Source organism: Crocodylus porosus, unplaced genomic scaffold (assembly GCF_001723895.1).
Source record: "Crocodylus porosus isolate Cpor-Errol unplaced genomic scaffold, CroPor_comp1, whole genome shotgun sequence".
Lineage (NCBI taxonomy): Eukaryota > Metazoa > Chordata > Crocodylia > Crocodylidae > Crocodylus > Crocodylus porosus.
In genome coordinates this window covers 26,442,649-26,460,493 of record NW_017728909.1, presented here as the reverse complement: position 1 = coordinate 26,460,493, position 17,845 = coordinate 26,442,649, and the positions used below count along the sequence as shown (strand labels likewise).

The 17,845-nt window shown below is 42.7% G+C and overlaps 1 protein-coding gene and 1 long non-coding RNA gene across 2 annotated transcripts in view; both read right to left on the bottom strand.

The window, feature by feature from the left end:
• The window catches only part of LOC109307846, a 21,441-nt gene extending 5,233 nt beyond the window's left edge, over positions 1 to 16,208 (bottom strand). The window contains exons 1-2 of the long non-coding RNA XR_002100373.1: positions 16,028 to 16,208; positions 12,592 to 12,595 (exon numbers count right to left, since the gene is read on the bottom strand). This is a non-coding gene — a long non-coding RNA (uncharacterized LOC109307846). The remainder of the gene's footprint in view (positions 1 to 12,591; positions 12,596 to 16,027) is intronic.
• WDR70 (WD repeat domain 70) overlaps positions 1 to 17,845 on the bottom strand; it is a 261,442-nt gene that overhangs the window by 222,991 nt on the left and 20,606 nt on the right. The gene's annotated exons all lie outside the window — the stretch shown is intronic.

Genomic DNA, 17,845 nt, shown 5'->3' with positions numbered 1-17,845 from the left:
AAAAAAAAAAATGTAAAGGGATACATGAGCTGAAACTTTGAGGAAGAAGAGGTACACTTGTTAAAAAAGGTTGAAAACCCCTGTTTTAAGGCAAAGTGTTAATTTACATACTTTGGAGATACTTGGAACAATAAGCTTGTAAGCCTAGAGGATCCCAGTATAAAAGGCTATGTCCCAAGATTAGCCAGTCATCTGCTTTTCAGATTGTAACACATTCGGCCTCTATTTAAGGTGAATTTATTATTTTTTAGATTTATCCCTGACTTAAACAAAATTAAAAAATATTGTGAAATTTACACTGTACATTCGTGTGAGTTTTACCTAAAATGACATCAAACTTTAGAAAATGCAAACCTTTCAATTATGCTCACATTTAAAAATATGTTAGTGAAAATAACAGGTTTATACTGATAAAGTAATAATTTCTGTCAGGCATTGCACAGTACAAGTAGCTTCACTTTTTCCTACACCTTTTAAACAATGAAGTAAAGGATAGCCAACTTAAACTGGTCAACGCCATTCCATTGTCTGACTTTAAGACTCATCAAAAATGAAAAATCTGGAACAACATGAGGATCACTCAAGTTTGGTTGAGATTTTAGCAACATGTGAAGGTAATTACTGTAGCAATAACAAACATTTGCATTTTAGTCAGGGAAAAAAGTGAAATGCATTTCAGAAATTCTGATGATTTATGCAGTATGAAAGCTTGTACCACTTTATAGCAAGTTCTAAACTAATGAGTTTTTATTTTAAATATGTGTTTATCCTAATACATATTCTAGAACAGGGATGGGCAGCAGCAGCAGCAGAGCCCCCCACCTCCCACTTGCAGCGCTGGGCAGTGGTGCTGAGTGCAGGGGAAGAGCAGCCCCTTGCTCGCCCCGTGGCTGGCGCCCCATGCTGCAGCCGCTCACAGCTTGCATGGGGCTGCCTGTGCCTGCTCAGGACAGCCCCACATGGGCTGCGAGCAGCTGCATCAGGGAGCACCAACCACGGGGTAGGGGAGGGGCCACTTTTCCCTGTGCTCCACACCAGCTCATTCCCTGCCAGTCAGCAGGGGGTCAGGGCTGTGTGCTACCCACTACCTGCACCATGGGCTGAGGGTGCACTGGGAGTGAGCTGGCGAGGAGCCAGCAGGAGCACAGGGCCCACACCCATGTGCCCCAGGGCCAGCACCAGCAGGGCCCAGAGCAGGGCAGCAGGGATACAGAGTCCCAGCTGGCAGGGCCTCTATGGAGCCAAGCCAGCTCCCCCCTCCAGCCTGGCTCCACAGACCCCTGCCAGCCTGTGCCCTGCTCTGGGCCCCACTGGTGCTGGCCCTGGGACATTGGTCCCAAGACATTGAGACATTAGTCCCAAGATGGTGACCAGAGGGCAGAGCACCTGTCAAGGGGCAAGGCTACCCATGTGGCCCTCAACAGCTTGCCAAAACTGGGTAAGTGGCCCTCTGCCCGAAATAATTCTCTGTCCCTGTTCTAAAAGGCCTCAAAATAAACATTTATACACAAAACTACATTTAACAATAGATACCTATGCTCTACAAATGTGGCTGCTAATTAAGATTGCAAAGTAAAACAAAAAATACAACTAGCAAATAAACTGTCTGTTCATGAAAGAACTGCAAGCATAAAGTAACAATTACAACATGTCTAAGTTACTGCAGGAAGGAAGAACAATTTCCTGGCTGGCTCTCACAGCTGTTCCAATCCTATTACTGTTTCGATTAGTAATTCTCTCATGCTACCCATAAATTACCTTCAAAACATTACCACTTAAACTGTGTTATGAGCTGCGATATAGCAGCACAATTTTATGTAATACGACATGACAGTAAATTGCTAAGTGACTTTAACAGTGCGTCTGGAAACAGGAAAAGATACATTTTTACTATATACGTGTGAGGTCTGTGCTTGGGAGATGCACACTCATCAACTGACTACCCACTTGGGTGCTTTTTCTTTATTAAAAAGTTATCACAAAACAAAAATTACTAAAGGAAATTAGTGCGATATGACCAGCTTGTAGTACAATATGATAAATACTGTCCAACCTGTTGAAATACTTATTACTAACTGTACTATGAAATAACAAAGCCATCCTTGAGTCCTTGGTTTCTCATTTAATGACAAGTGTAATTTCACTGTATAGATGAAATTTTAAGAAGTGTACACAACAGATACAGGGTATATGCCAATCTACTTAAGTATTTATACATTTCTTAATATGGTATCCCAGAGGAAAGAGAGAGTTAGAGTTAGCCATGCTAATCTGAAGTCAGCTGCCAACCTGCCCTGCCTTCTGCCTATGGTATCTCTGGCATGAAAATCCCTCCAGCACATCAAGGGTAAAAATGTATCTTTTAACAATCTAATTTTTACTCCATAAGAACATAGGACTGGTAAGGACCTCCTAGGTCAAGTCCAGTCCTTAGCAGATGCAGGCAAACTTGCAACACACTTTCCTTTCTACCTCCCCCAACACACCTCAGCTGCAAAGGTGTGTAGTAACAAAAAACATACAAAGTGCAGAAGGAAGAAAGCAGGAGAGAGACAAGGACAACATCAGTGCCTGGTGTGCACCACTGTAATGGCAGGTGATTTGTTAGCTAAAACATACTCAGGTAATCCGAAGCAGGAAGGAAGGAAAAACAAAACAAATAAACCCCCCCAAAAGTCCTACCCAAAACCAAAGGCATTCAAAAAGGGGAAAACGGTCTTCCTAACCCCTCAAGACAAACAGTAGATCTGAATCATGGGATCAATGCAACACAAAATACAGTGCACTGAAGTTTATTAGAAGTTAGAAAAATGAACAAGAAACCCAATCCAGGAAAAAACAAAAACAAAAAACAGACTCAACTACTCATTCTGACCTTCCTTACTTGGACATACAAAATTGTAGCTGTCCCTATATTTTAAAGTGAAGCACCTCCTCTACAATTCTGGGATACTGACAGCCTGCCACTCAAAATGTAAAATTGCTCCTATTCTAGGTTTCTCCTCTAGCACCAAGAAGCTGCCTCTCACTTGGGGAAAATTTTCAAGCTTTTTCTAGCTTTTGACCAAATGTTCTAGCTTCAGCCTCTGCCTCTAAATCCTGCACTCCACAACAGCGAAGTCAGGAATGTCTATATCACCAGACACCTCCCACATACACAAGTAAACCACACAGAGATAGAGTTTCCTCCCAACCCCATCATGTGAATACCAAACAACCCAAAGCCTCATATCACATGATCTAATTACTACCCCAAGGACACCCCTTTTTTTGCGTATCTTTCTTTCCATAAACAGGAGCACAATTGCAATGTTCGTACTGTAAGAGCAACCTTATATTTATACAAGGGGAAAAATAGGCAAGCAACAAGAGGTTTTAAAATTAAAATTTCAATACTGTGTTAGATACCTGTGTACTGTTGTCACTGACAAAGGTATAGCTTTGAATCCTTATGAAACATCTCATTTGTAGCTTACTGCAGTCTTGTGTTAACATGCCATTTCTGAATCATTTGTTAGGACAAGATAAAAATATTGATACCTTCATGAAATAGCCTCACTATTGATTTTGTGGCTGGCTCCCAGTTGAACATGACTAGCAGAACAATATGGAACTGAGTTCCAGGGGCTGGCCTGCAGAGTTGGTGGTAGGCAATTATCTATAGGAGACGTCACAAGTCTGACTATACCCAGCAACTACTTTCTTACCACAGACTTGCATCATAGAATGACATCAGGGCAACAGTTAGGCAAATAAGAACCCAGCAGTATGAGGAAGCATTTAAGGACAGTAGTGGGAAGCATAAAGGCAAGTTAACAGTATAGGTGGGGAAGAAAAAGTATTGTGCTGCTTGAGTTAGCAGCAGTGAATGGAATTTAAAGTACAACTCTACTGTGCAGAAGAGGAGGCCAAAAAGATGACAAAGTAGGCTCGTGTTCATCGTGTCTGGTGCTTCTAATTCAAACGTGTTCAGTTTACAAATTGAGCAGAAGTTTGGTTTCGAAAAAAAAGAAGTTTTCCTCATCTCCTTGAACCAGTGATTTGCCCATGGAATTTTTACCCTCACTTTATACCCATGCACTTTCAGTATCTTTAAGTTGGGTCTTCACTAACAGCTGTGTAACCCCTAATTTAGTTCTCATGTACTTAAGACTAACCTGGGGGAGGGTGTTCCTGAACACTCACTTCAGTTTAAGGTTGTATTTGCATCTTTTGAAGATTCGTTCTTTATTGAATTTTAACTTGTGAGTTTCTGTCAAAGATTGTAGCATTTGGTTATGAAGTTTTGTCTCTTAAATTAATGACATATGGAAGCATCTTGTACTTTGATAAACTTTATGCTCTTACTGTATGCAGTGTGTCTGGAATTGAAAAGAGGTGCATAAAGAATATAAAATGTGTTGATTTTGTGTCTGAGAACACTAATCTTTCATCAAAGGAACCAATCCAATTTAAAAAATCAATGCCTCTTGAAAATTCTGAAATCAAGACAGCACTGGAGAGCATGCTGCCTTGATGACATAAGGTAGCACCAGGTCACAGTGCCCAACTGAGAGCCCTTGGGCTCTCTGGTTTGGGGGAAGAGACCAAATTAGGAGGACACGGGGAAAGCCTAAATTAGGATGTATGCATGTAATGGGCTTGTGAAACAAAGGAATATGCTGACAGGACAGAACGTGGACAGTATGATGACCACTGAGAGACTAATCAGTGATGGCCAGAAATGAAGTCTCATCACAGAAAGAAAAAAGATAAAAGAAGGGATTTCAGAGAAGCAAAGGGTCCCTGAGAGGAGAACCTGAGGCACCAGGGACAGAGGGCATACCACCAGACCATCTCATCCACCCCACTGGGGGGCAGGAGGCCAGATGTACTTTGACTCCAATGACAGCCCTGGTACTTGTAGATACAGAATTGCCTGTATTATTCATACCTGCTATCACTATGCATCAATAAAATTTGCCTATTATCAAATGGAAAGATCATGGTCAGTCTGAGGGTTTGGGTCTGCCTGGAACAAAGTATCTGGGCCATAGATCCAATGCCAACAAGTAGTTCCAGGGATAACAAGAAAGGGGTTCTTAGCTTAGGTGCTCTTGCACTGAAGTGGAATTGCCCTGAACAATAGAGCAGTAGTTAGTGTTAGTCTGAAGTTCAGCTCATTTAGTCTACAAAGTGCAACTCGATTCTCTCTTCTGCCTAAACATTTTCACCAGCTCAAGCTGCAGGGAAGCTGATGCTAGAGCCAAGTATGGTGGGGAGAACAACCCTGATGTCTCCTTGAACACAAATGGACAAAAGGGAAGGATGAGCTAGTAAAGGGCAGTAGTGTACTCTGTGTTTGCTTTCTGAGTCTGAATTAACTTCTTAGTTTTAAGTAAATAACTGCATTCAGAAACTCGGTGCAAAACATGTTCTACATATTATGTGCTATGTGTGTTTTGTAGCTGAAAAAAATTAATTGTTAGAAGACTCATAGGAGCCATGGGCCTCTTTAGCCTGGAAAAGCACAGGCTCAGGGGTGATCTGGTGGCCACCTATAAGTTTATCAGGGGTGACCACCAGGATCTGGAGGAACGTTTGTTCACCAGAGCACCCCAAGGGATGACGAGGTCGAATGGTCATGAACTACTGCGAGACTGTTTCAGGCTGGACATAAAGAAGAATTTCTTTACTGTCCAAGCCCCCAAGGTCTGGAACAGCCTGCCAGCGGAGGTAGTTCAAGCACCTACACTGAACACCTTCAAGAGCAAATTGGATGCTTATCTTGCTGGGATCCTATGACCCCAGCTGACTTCCTGCCCTTTGGATGGGGGCTGGACTCGATGATCTTCCGAGGTCCCTTCCAGCCCTAATGTCTATGAAATCAAATCTATGAAATTCTGTGGAATTTGCAGGGGGTGCTAGAGAGGACTTACTAAAACTCCTAGTTACAGGAGCATACAACAGGAAAGAGGTCTGCACCTTGGGAATGTGCATCCTGAACCATGAAGCCAGGGCTACTACCTGAACTATGCCTAGCAAACAGTATGAATTTGGGACTCACCCTTTGATTGTCTCCTCATTCTGGAGAGTAGGAAGGTGAAACCAAGGGTCTTTCCTGCCTTGTTCTTGGACTGTTTAAATTCAGAATAACCAGAGGTAGTATTTTAATTTCTTTCAATACAACTTTTCTTTCAGTCAGCCACAATAATTCATGAGCTCCCTATTTCTCTTTTTCTTTAGTCAGATTTTTTGGCTTAGTTCTTACATCCATCATTTCTTTTGATAAAATAGCAAGTGGTGCTACTTAAAGGAGGTAAAATTCATGAGTTGGTTGCTCAGCTGACCCCTGTCCTAAGGAAGCAAAAGTGTACAATTCCATCTTTTTCTTCTTAAATAGGAATCACTTAGGTTCTGCAGCTAATAGAAAAAGAGAGAAAGAGCTGCAGAAATGTTGAGATGGGATTGAAGAGCAATAAAGGTGCTTTAGTCCTTGCAGCAGAGGCAGCCCAAGAGGAAGAAACACCAGGACTTTTCAGAATATGGAGCTGTCAGGAAGATGGAGCATGCCCCAAAAACTTCAAGGGAAACCAGAAGGTTTAGAGCACCTTAGGGACTAGGTGCCCTGACCGAAGCAAATGCGTTACTAGCACAGGACCCCAAAAGTCTTCTGGAGAAGCTGCATGACATTTCATAGAAAAAGTAGGGCTGGAAGGGACCGCAATAAATCATCTAGCCCAACCTGGGATTGAACCTTTAGGCCAAGTCCAACTTCGAAGGACTCTAGAATACAGATTTTAATCAACTCAAATTAAAAGGGTCATAAAAAAAAAGATTTACACCACCACTACAGGAGGTAACCAATGCAAAAATGTTATGTATTCATCACAGAACAGGCTCTATTGAGCTTTACTTTGGCATAATTTACAGGGAAATGTATATATGATTTCCAGGCAGGGGATCCTACCTCCACTGAACTGAGTGGCAAAAGTAGTATTGCCTAGTATGTGACCACAAGGAATCAGGCAAGAAAAACTAAATACAACAACACTGAATGACAAATGTGAAAAAGAAAATAAAGGAGACACAAAACTAATAATGAGAATAGTGACAAAGAAAGCAGGGAACATGTGGGTGGTTTGTTTGTTTAAATCAATTTTACATTTTAAAAATATAGATTAAAAGGTGTCAAAACAGTTATAGTGCTAGAATAAACTTTAAAATGGCAACAAAGCGAACAAGGTTAGAAAATTAGAGAGAAATGGACTCTAAGCACAGTCTCTAAAATGCTTTGTTTTTACATTGCACATTTTGGTGGCTTTGTTAAATATTAGATGCACACAACTGGGAGATATTGAAGATGATTAAGCTAATTATTCTGCCTTTAAGAATGTCAATAATTTTGGAATTTGCCACAGCAATGAAGACTCAAGGGTACGTGCACACTTATCTGAAAAGAAGGATACGCAGTTAACCTATTTAAAGAAAGTTTATCTCCAGGAAATCTATTTAATTCAGATGTTTTGAGCAAACAATAGACAATAGGGTCACTTACAATTCTGACATTGATTTGGCAGGAGATGTAGTAATTATTTGTATTAAAAACCTTAACACAGTAATCGCCAACCAGTCTATCATGATCAACTGGTCAATCATGGAGCCTCTGACAGTCAATCTCAATCTCAGTCTGGGGGCCCTAAGCGCGCATGTACATGCACGCTCAGCCCCCACCAAACAGATACAGAGTTGCAGCTGCTCTGGGAATGGAGTGACACCACGTGCATCCTGCCATTGGGCTGAGCATTGCCCCATGTCGCCGGAGCCTGGCTGGGTGAGTGGGACAATCCCCCTCCACGCCCTGCTGCATCCCCTGTCGTCAGGTGAGTGGGGCCTCAGCTGGGCTGGGTGGTGAGATTATTGGAGCCCAGGCAGCTCAGCCAGGCATGCAGAGGGGCTCCCGCTGCTGCACACATTCTGGCGGAGGCCCAGGGGGACACATCACCCCCCCCCATCTGTGTGCTGGGCTGAGGAGGCTGCCACTGCACACTAGGCTTTGTGCCCCAAGCCCAGCTGCAGCTGCTCTGCGAGTGGCGCCCCCTGCCCACCTAGTGAGGCACACAGTAGATCCTGGGTTGCACTTTAATTCAAAAAGTGAGCTGGTACCTAAAAAGGTTAGAGACCACTACCTTAACAGAATGATAGTATGGAAATCAGTTGACTACTACAGCAATAATGTTCTTAGCCCAATATACTCAAAAGCTTTTTTTGCAGGAAATAGTACCTCCAATTCCCTTAATTTTACTCTACACAAAGTTTCTCCAAAGTGGCAAGTATTATTCTAATAAATCATAAGGAGTGTCAAAGATATGGCCTGCAGCCCACAAAGCCATATCTGGCCTCCAGTGCTGGCTCTGGGTCTCAAGTTGACCCAAAAGCAACGTGTGCTGTACCAGACCTGTGTGCAGGGCTGGACCAGGCCAGGACACTCAGCCACAACACACAGCCCAGAGTTTTGGGTGGATTGTATATGCAGCTAAAGTCCTGAAGATCCAGAGTAGGTGCTAATCTGACATATGGGATGAAAGAGGAAGGATCCATGGGTCCCCCACATGCCAGATCCAGTGTTCACTCTGGCTGATCTAGGACCAACACATGCAGCACCTGCCTAGGACCAGCTACAGCAGACACCAAGTGTATCTTGCATCCAAATCTAGTTAACGTAGGTGCTACATATGGCACAGTACTGAACTAGTCAGAGTAAGTACTTGGAGAGAAAAGGGTTGGGAAGGGGGAGGGGAGTGAAAGAGTCTGTGGGCCTGATATGGCTAGTGGAGCTGGCCTCATCCTGTTCATCAGGCCCATGGATCAGTCTCACATCACTCATCTAGCCCCCAGGGGCAGATAAGTTTGAAACCCCTGATCTTGATCATGTCTGGCAGATTGAAAAGATAGATTACTAGCCTACAAAAGGATGTGTTCATGCTGTCACCTTTGACTTTTCTCACCCCAGAAATGAGGCCAGTTTACCATACCTTGCCTCAAGCTAAACCAGAAAGTTCTCGAGATGTGTAAATCTACAGCAGTATCTTAATGATTAGTCTAAAAGACGTTAGTTTGAAAGTTCAGCACTCATCGAAAAATTGCTTTAGATGACTTAATTGTTACCACCACTCAGCTGCAACTCAAAAGTTAAAATACTATTTTTCTTTCAGCTCAGCTTTCAGCCCAAGCACTGCCAGGAGTGACCAGGAATAACGGTCACAAGCTGGCAGAAGGTAGATTTAGGCTAGATATCAGGAGGCGCTACTTCACGGTCAGGGCGGCTAGGATGTGGAACCAACTTCCAAGAGAAGTGGTACAGTGTCCTACCCTGGGGGTCTTTAAGAGGAGGTTAGATGAACACCTTGCTGGGGTCATTTGACCCCAGTACTCTTTCCTGCCATGGCAGGGGGTCGGACTAGATGATCTACTCAGGTCCCTTCCAACCCTAGAAACTATGAAACTATAATCCAAAAAAATAAGTAAAATTAAGATATTGAAGAATTACTGAGTGCAGCTCTTCATTCATGTTCTTTACACAAATTCAGCTCGAAATCCAAAAAGGACATGATTTGCCTTTTAAATTGATCTAGTTCTACCATCACACTTACCAATACAGTTTATTGTTGAATGAAGTCTGAACTTTTAGGCTAAGTACAAAGAGTCAAAAAAACCAAGGCTGAATCAATTCAATTTTCACAGGTTTCTCTAAGCTATGTAGACCGAACTGATAATGAAGTGAATTAACGTTCACTTTTGAATCCAGAAAGGCAGTTAGATGCCTGCAGTGGCCCAGGCCAGAAGCTGGGGGGAAGGGGTGCTACAGCATGCCTTCCTGCCTTCCAGTACTGTCAAGGGCATAGCTGACGTGTGGGAAGGCATGTGTCCCGTCCCCCCACAACCCCCGGGATAGGCCGCCACTGAAGCCACCAGCTTCTGTGGACAGTCATTGTTCACCACCCCCCACCACCGCCGATGTCAACGCTGGCACCTGCAGGCAGTCCCTGTTCACCCTACCCCCTGCTGGCGGCAGCACCTATGGGCAGTCCCTGCTCACGACAAACTACAAATGGTGCCCCCCAGTTTCGGGAGGCACCAGTCATTCATGGCCAAGGGTACCCAAATGCAGCCAAGCAAGGTCCATCCCCGATGGGCTGCACAACACATGACCCCTCCCCACCCCCATTTCCCCTCCCTGCAGGAAGCAAGAACAGTTCCTCCAGGCACAGGCAGGCCCATGGCTACAGAACAGCAGCTTTGCTGCCTCAGCACTATGACAGCCTCAGCTGGAGCAGACAGCATGGGTCAAGGTTAGCCTGTCCACCCCAGTGCTTGTGAGGAAGGTGCAATGTACAACTTGCTGGGGTTTTTGACCCCAGCAGTCTTTCCTGCCCAGAGTAGAGGAGCTGGACCTGATGATCTCATGAGGTCCCTTCCAGTCCTAAGCTTCTGTGAATCCTGGGATGCAGAGAGCCTGCGAGTTGACTTGAGTCAGGAGGGGATCTTCAACCAGTTTATGCATAATGTCTCTCCCTAGCCTTCTTGTTACTACAGACTCAAGTACTACCATTTAACACCTTCCACAAACACAAATTCCACTTTCTGGCCATGGATTTGTGCAATAGAATTACGATACTGAATAGCAGTAGATGTTTGCTCAAACAGCAGTAAATATATAGGCTTCAAGGTTGAGGAAGTCTCAAGCAGGTACTCCAGAGACCAAGGATAATCCCAATTACATTCAGAGTCTACACAGCCAACCAGGTTGTGTCAGCCAACTCTAGGAAACAGAGCTAACAACTGAACAAGCAATTTCCTCTTATAACAAGGGAATTTGGTTGCTTAGAGGTTGTTCTTGAAGCCTCTCACGGGGCTTCAATATGATAAATACATTTTTGAAAGATTTTGGATTGTTTTGTTTTGAAGCTATTTTGGGATGGAGGAAGAAGGGGGTTTAGTTCTGTTTATATGACCACTCTGTGCCTAGGGAAATAGTGAAAGGGCAACAGTACGAGGTCCAAGAGAAGGCTAATTGCCAGAACAAGGGAATTGTAATCACACCACTAAAATTTCTACATATAAAAATAGGAAGATAGGTATTGACTGAAACAGAAGTTAAACAATGTTTTGGAGAAAGACAGCCTCTGTATTAAAAGTTTCATTAACCCTACAACCTCGTTTAAAAATGTAAGCAATCATACACATCCTTCAAGGCTACCATTCTCTACTAAAAATCACAGCTTCGCTCCTGTTATTTAAGATATATATATATATATATATATACACAAGATATATATAAAAACATGTATAACATATATACATCTCTTACTTGTACCATGTAAAGTAATAGGAATTATTTTGTTCATTTTTAAATGTAGGAGAAGGCCAAGGCAGGCCAGGTTCTTTGGGTAGATGTGATATTTTTTATTAGACAAACAGGGTAGTTGGAAAAAAGTTCTGTGCAAGCTTTTGGGCACAATCACCTTTCTTCGGGCATAGGGAGTCTCTGTTGTTCCGAGATCTCCAGGGAATGAAAGAATGGAGAAGACCAATTATTTTCTTAAATCCCTTGCACTTTGCCTTAAGATTCAGAGATAAACTGGCACCAGTTCAATTATTTGAATACATTAAAAAAAGTGTTGAAATACGCAAATTCATTTCCTTAAATGCAACGTGATTAATATATGAAGAGAGTCTCAATTTTTTCAGTTATCTAAATATTACAAGTGTACATGGCTTTGTATAGAAAGAATGGTTTATTTATGAACAAATACTGTACAAAAAGACTAGGAGTTAAGCCTTCCAGAGTTTTAGGTATCAAAATGATTTTTTTTGTAACAGGTGAAGGCTCGAGATTAACACGTTAACTTAAAATGTGATTTTGTAATAGCTTCCAAATCCAAACTTTTCTAATGGCTTCGGTTATTTTTCTTCTACTTTCTCCAATCTTCCATTTATAGCATTTTCCAAAAATGGGTTCTGCCTTTAACTTCATTAGTTTTCTGAAACAGATTTCATAAATTAAAGGTTTCCTTCCTATGATGGAGGAGTAAATGAAGAGAAATATCAGCAGCAACAGGGCACATACTGAGGACTCCTGTATATTTGTACCAGACCTAGTACAAAAGAGCTCAATCTTTACTTCAGCCTTTGTGCTGTTCAGCAGTAACATACAGTTATTTCCACAAATTTTAAAGTCTAATATTAAAACCCCACATTTTGCTAAGAAAACTGCTTCTAAACTGACTGCTATAGGTTCTTGTACATTATTTCAACAGACAGCACATTTTGCATTTACTACAATGCTTTTACTGCCCCCTGGTGTCTCTCAAGACTGAATGAACATGGATCCTTTAAGAACGAATGAACCCTCACCTGACATCAACTACAGAAAGGCACAAAAGCCTGTGGCAGAACACTTCAACCCCAGATACTCCACTACTGACCTCAGGCAAAAATTTAAAAAAATAAAATAAAAACCAGCTTGACTGGGAAATTGCAGAACAAGAAATTATCCACAAACTGGACCGTGTTAAGCATAGTTTTAAAAAAGTGGTCCTGTGTGTGCACGTGTCTTAGTCTATTAAGGTGCGTATCTACCCTGCCTGCCTTCTCACTGCCATGGTTAATTTAACCACCTCTCTCTCTCAAAAATGACAATGGACCAAAAATAACACCACCACACAAAAGTGTTCTCTGTGGTTTAAAGTAGCCAGGTCTGTACTTCAGTCAAAATATGTGACTGCATCTCATGTAAAAATACCTGAACAGCCTTTACCCTAGCTAGCTCCAGTGCCAGAAGCAGCACCAATGTAACCACAGTAGAAAAAGCTGCAAAACCTACTTGGGACCACAGGCTCCAGTGGATGACCCATTTTGAACTGTGCTGCCACAGCTACCGTTATTGGTACCCAAATAAACTATTATAGGCTAGCTCCGAATCTACAAGTAGGCTGCAGCCACACTTTGATCACAGTAAATACAATCTGATACTGCCAGAGGATGCGAGCACTCAGGCGTACCAACTGAATACCTAGCATTCCTTACTATAAACCAACATTTTGAACTGAACGCAGCTTCCAGGTTTTAATGCACTAACCCAGGAAGTCACAACAAAACATTGTCTTCATGCCTTATATTATAACGTTACCTTTTCATTTCTTGTCACACTGAACCTGCAAAGCCTATAGCATATTAAATTTAAGTATGTGTATAGTCTAACTTAAGTCAGTACAACCACTCAGAGGTTAAAGCATTTTTTAGAAGCTACCACTGTCAAGCAATCAAGAGTAAATAGCAAGGAGCTACTAAGTTTGCAATATGGAAGCCATGCTTTAATTTCTTAATCTTGAAAACCTTTTGGCCTGAATAAGGGCCCAAAAAAATAAAAACAACAATAAAAATAACACTCCCCCCCCAAAAAAAAAACCCTGACATTTTCAGTGTATAAGAGAAGCTTGTGTCATCTTTACTTACATGTTTTCTAAAAGACAAAGGACATTTTCTGTTTTACAGAATAACCTACCGAACCCAAAAACATGTAACTTTAATTATATTAGACTTCTACATAAATAAGCGAAAATGGGTTAAAGTATTAGTATTGACTAGTCTTGTTAACTGGGTGGTACTTTGAGACATAAATCAGAGTCTTTCTGCAACAAATCAAAGACTATGAAATATTCAACATATTCTCAAAATTAATGAAGCAAAATACACCTAACAAAACAAGAGGAGACATTCTTACATGGCACCAAATGTATCCACAAGTGAAACTACACATTTCAAAGGATATAGAAGTTGGAGGGCCTGCTTTTTTTAATTATTTTTAAACGGTCATAATTTTATGATTCTACTGTTCCTTTGGGGGAGGGGATTTCATGATTTATGAAGTAATTTTTTTTTTTTTTAATGTTACCATTTAGCAGGTATGCTGTGTTGTAATATTTACAAACTCTAGAAAAGACAGTGCTATAAAGTATTATTCAAATAGTTATTCTAAATATCTGAAATGGAAGACATTACACGCTAAAAATCAGGACAGAGAACAGAGAAATAATGGAAAACAGTTTTCTATAATTATATTGTGATCTGGACAGTGTCCGCATCAACTGTGTTTAGTCCCCATACACCTTTAAGTGCCCACTTGCAAAAAAAGAGATGCCAATATAGTAAATATAAAAAAAAAAAGACTACATGGAATAGTCTCAGATTCATAAAAAAAAATATTTAAAAAACCAACAGCAGACATTCCAGATAGTCAATAAAATTGCTCTCCAAGGATGAAGCTGAAACAGGCTGCAGATCTATCAGTTTAAATGTAATTTACTAGTTAATAAAAAAAAAAATCCTGTAAATATTTGTTTTGGAAACAGAACTGAATGACATGCTATTTATGCTTCTTTCAACTGTAATATCCCTAATTATTAAATACAGTAATACCTTGGTTAACAAAGTAGGTGCATTCTATGACATCATTTCGTTATCAGAAACTCTGTTATCACAGGTAGAAATAACATAGGAGGTACACGGATGCATTCCAGGACTTCAGAGAAGGTGGGGGCACAGTAAGAAAAAACAATTAAATACTCAATTAAAGGCCTCTCACAGCCTCCCTGGCCCTGCTCATGCCTCTCGCTCCCCGTGACAGCCTTGCTGGTGCCCCTCAACCGCAGACCTGCCTGAGGGGGCCCAGCTGCCAGGGCTACAGACCCAGGTCCACAGCCCCCTGCTGCAGGCTCTGGCAAGGCAGCTCCCTGCCACCACACCCCCTCCCAGGGTGCAGGGGAGACCCGCACCCCCCAGATCTGTATGGGGAGGCAGGAACAGGCTGCAAGCTCCTGCCTTGCCTCCCTCCCCTGGGGGCCTCTGCCACCCAGAGGGCACAACCCACCATGGCTGGGGACAGCGGGGCCACGCAAGGATCTCGCTACTGCAAGCTGCCCCCCAACACTGCCCTGGAGACACACCCCCTGTGCCTGCCGCCACTTTGAAGGGTACAGCCCTGCACCACTGCCCTTGCTGCAACTCTGCACACAGTAGGCGCTCCATGGAGGCAAGTGGCGGCAAGAGGATCCCTGCATGGTTTCCTCCACTCCCTGCAGTGAACAGGAGTTCCCTGCGGTACTATACATGCACATGGAACCCGTCTCACCACCTTCCTTCCACTTCCTCCCAGCTCCCTGCAGACTGGAACTCTGCCAGCCTGCAGGGAGCTCACTGCTGGCAGACTTTATTATAAAGGAGCTTTGCTCCCAGAGGCTTTGTTAACTGAGGTATTACTGTAATCATAATCATAAATATTACAAATGCCTGTTATCATTCACTTTATTTTTCGATCATTCAGAACAAGAACTCTACACACCTCATTACTGCTGTTCAGATTATAGGCAGATTTAATGAAAGCCAACAGGCAAATGCCAGTCCAAGGAAACCTGGGTGTGGTGTGTCCTTTGCAGGCGAAGACAGCTGCATCCAGCTGGCAGGGGAGGCAGGGAAGGAGAAGAAGAGAGAAAAGAAGTGGAAAAGAAAAAAAGGAGGGAGAAGAGAGAAAGGAGAGAAAAAGAGACAAAAAGAGAAAAGAGAACAGAGGGTGGTGGGGGCTAGGTCACATGGGTACATAGATGGCTTATAAGCCTGATCTTTACCCTGCACCATCTGCTGCAGCAGAGGCAGGAAAGTGATGAGGACTGGGTACAAGAGGGTTTGTTTTCCTGGCCACAAGTTTCTTCTTTGCTTCTGCCATGTATTGCTGTTCAAAGGCCACTGCTCCATTCTGGATTGAAGACCTCCAGGATGGATGGCCACGAGCAATTTTCTCCCACAACCCCAGGTCAATGCCAAAACTCTTTAGGGACACTTTTAGGGTGTCCTTGTACTGCTTTTTTGTGTGCCATGAAAGCGTACTTCATTTGACAGTTCAATGTAGATTTTCTTTGCCAGGTGAGTGTCTGACATTCTTGAAAGGTGGCCAGCCCATCTTACTTGCACCAGTTTCAGTAGAGTGAACAGACAGGGGGGACAAGGCTGAACTCCTAATGAGTTCTTTACCTCAGTGTTCCTAAGTGAGAGACAAGACAAGTCTCCCAAGAAAGGCAGTGCTCTCCCCAACCCTGGATGTCTTCAAGAGGAGGTTAGATAGGCATCTGGCTGGGGTCATCTGAACCCAGCACGCTTTCCTGCCTATGCAGGGCGTCAGACTCGATGATCTATTGAGGTCCCTTCTGACGCTAACATCTATGAATACTGAGGAGAGCTGATCTTCTGAGCATCTCGGTGTCCGGGATCTTGTCCTGCCACTTGATTTTTAGTATTTTTCACAGGCAGCACAGGTGGAAGTGGTATAGTTTCTTGGCATGACACTGATAGATTGTCTAGGTTTTGCAAGCATCAAGGAGGGTTGAGAGAACGATGGCTTTGTAGACCTTCAGTTTCATCAACATGCTGATGCCTCTGCAGTCCCAGACTGATTTACAGCGTCTGCCAATGGCCACGCTGGCTTTCATTAGTCTCACACTGACTTTTGTTATTAATGTGGACAGCACAGGAAAGCATGCTACCTACGATAGACAGACTTGTCGACCATCAACAGTTGATGGCCTTTAACTGAGACGTGTGGTTCCCAGGATGCTGTGCCCGGAGCAGGTTAGAACAGCACTTCATTCTTTGTGTTGATATCAAGTCTGAAGTTGTCACGGGCTGATGAGAGTAGGTCATTTGTGACTGGAAAGGGGTCAGAGCGTCACCATTTGCAAGGACATGTGGCATCATGGAACTGTTGAACCATGTTGATGAATGGTTTACATATTACATATTTCATGGTCCAACACTTCAATTATATTTTCTTGCACGCAGCACACTGAAAGTGTGTCAGTGACTGTTAACAAACACCTCATTTTAAAAGCAGTAACTTCCCCAAATTCAGCAGACTCCACATAAATAATATGCTTTGTTCACATATCAGCATCTCAGGTATTAAGTCTGCTCTGCTCCCTCTATGCCCCAAGACCATGTACTTTCTTTTTGTCTTATAGAAAACTAATTTCAGGATCAGCTGTTCATGTATCATAGCAAGACATGGGCATCTTCTCATATTTGTAATTATGAGTCACTATAAGTTCCTTAAAGTTTCTGGAGACTTAATTGATAATTGTTCTCCTTCATTCAAAGAGCAGAGCTTATCTGCTTTGTGTGTCATGCAAGGCAAGGTATTGGACAGAAGGCTTTGCATCAATCATTCTTCAGGTGCTCCCTTTCTAAGGGCAGAAGCACTGCTGACAGGCTCTGGGCAAGAGGTCTGCTAAGGCCATACCAGAGGCCAGATTAACATGACAAACTTGTCAAGGAAGGTGGCAGAAAAACATGGAAAGAAATTAGAGCCCAACACCTGTATTTTTAGGGTATGGACACACATACATGTACATCCATTTCAAAAGGGATGGGGGGCTCTTGCTCCAAAGGCTGCAGCAGGTGTTATATTCTAACAGCTGTGTGGACAAACCAGGAGTGATACAGGGTTAAGTTTGGAACAGTTTTGCTACTGATCGGCACCTCCCCTTTTGAAATAGCTGTCAACACCCTCAGATCGCAAAATATTATTTTATGCTGCCAGTTGTACTCAATCTCTACTTTTATAATATATGTCTGACAACACATACATGAAACTCCAAGTGACAAAGGAGGCCCTTATATGCTAGAAACATGCTAAAGAGAGAAAGCACTAAACTACCAAGGAAGAATCAAAGAAGTCCAACCACTCCTTGAATAAGACTGATGCTGCATTTCTAACAGTGACAAATATCTATTATCCTACAACAAGGATGGCCAA